This window comes from Leptonychotes weddellii, chromosome X (assembly GCF_054177405.1).
Source record: "Leptonychotes weddellii isolate Sample4059 chromosome X, ASM5417740v2, whole genome shotgun sequence".
In the NCBI taxonomy this organism is placed as follows: domain Eukaryota; kingdom Metazoa; phylum Chordata; class Mammalia; order Carnivora; family Phocidae; genus Leptonychotes; species Leptonychotes weddellii.
Genome location: NC_138385.1, coordinates 25,495,734 through 25,497,230, shown reverse-complemented (window position 1 = coordinate 25,497,230; position 1,497 = coordinate 25,495,734). Strand labels below are relative to the sequence as shown.

Below are 1,497 nucleotides of genomic sequence, written 5' to 3'. Positions count from 1 at the left end.
CTGCCCTCATTTACCACAAACGCTGCCTTGTCAGTACCGTAAAATCCTTGGAAGGCAAAGGGTCCCATTTTTCCTTCCTTTAACGGGTTTGGAGCTCTCTTTGGAGAGTAGAAAGTGATTTGCTAGATGTGTTTAAGAACTCATCAAATCAAATTTTTACCTGAGAATGACTCCAGGCTAGGAAAACACACTGGTTCTTACTCGAGACTAGACGAGTGGGGAAGCTCCCTCCCCTCCCAAGGGTACACCCACCTACTTTTGATTCAACACACCTGGGGGGTAGACCCAGACACATTTCTATTGAACCCCCCCCTTCCAAACTTCATCAGAAGCAGCATTTCTACATCATGGGTCACACACATATAAAAGCCCCCACACTAATTTTTACAAGAGGTTAACACACCCAATCATTTCAAAATCAAAGCAAGAGCTTTGCAGAGCTAAGGCCACCTCAGAAGTGTCCATGTCAATCGGTCACGACTTTACCCTCATTAAGGCAAAATCAAACATGACTGACAGATTTTCTTTCAGCAGGATAATGTCAGTACTTCCACAAAAGGAAACACTGTAATTGCAACCTGCTTTCAACACACTTCAAAAAGTTGCAAGACCGCTGAGGTAACAGAAAAATCAATTGTTGCCAGTTCTCCGGGCTGAGTGTATACACTTTCATTCTGCACAATAACCCAGGAACCGCAAGTCCCACCACCAGATGGGGATATGACACCGAAGCCTATGTTCATGTCAACACATTAAAAAGGGGCATTACTATGGATGTCTGAGGTTCTCAAGAGAAACTCATCAAGCTCGTACAAGGGCTGGGCTCCAAAGTAACCATTTCGCCAAGTGACTCAATGCTCTTTTTCTCAGTATTGTTACGAGGCCAACACCAGGGGTTTTAAGATCTCGTTGCACTTCTCACAGTGAGACATCTCCTATACATATTAATATAAATAACAAAGGCCAGTGTTCAGTACAGGACAAACTAAAGGCAGCAACTACCTGGCCTATAAGGCGACAGAGTGTGGTGATTTTCACCTGTCTTTGTAACTGGCTAAAAGAATTAAGGAAACAGGCCCCCCAATTCACATCTTGGTCTTCTGTGATTCAGTCAAATCAGAGTTCTATACTGGTATCATGACTTCAAAGTCTCTATCTTGCAAAAGGGACCCAAGGCTAGGCCTGCTCTAGAGTCTCAGGTTCAAGAGGCTTCTCAAATAAAAATTTTGGTCATAGTATTTGCTTCCTCCTCCTTTGTGGTCTTTTGTTGGGCTCCCTTATTCAGGAAAGCCAGAGAATCTAATACTTCATTTTAAACAAACCCAAGTTCTGGAAGCTGTTTAACCCACAGGGGCTTGTTGCTGGTTGTGAGCCCTTTTGAGGCTTATTTTTCTTCCTTTTGAGACCTGTCTCAAGGTCCAGCTGGTCCCCCATAGAACAGTGAGACTGAAAGGCATGCAGGAGACCTGAGTTTTAGGTTTAACTCTGCCTGTTCGC

At 44.0% G+C, this 1,497-nt stretch overlaps 1 non-coding gene across 1 annotated transcript; it reads right to left on the bottom strand.

Moving 5' to 3' along the window:
• Positions 1–455: 455 nt before the first annotated feature.
• On the bottom strand, positions 456–585 carry LOC115939278 (small nucleolar RNA SNORA69). The gene has a single exon (XR_004074132.1). It is a non-coding gene; the product is annotated as a small nucleolar RNA SNORA69 (small nucleolar RNA).
• Positions 586–1,497: the final 912 nt, after the last annotated feature.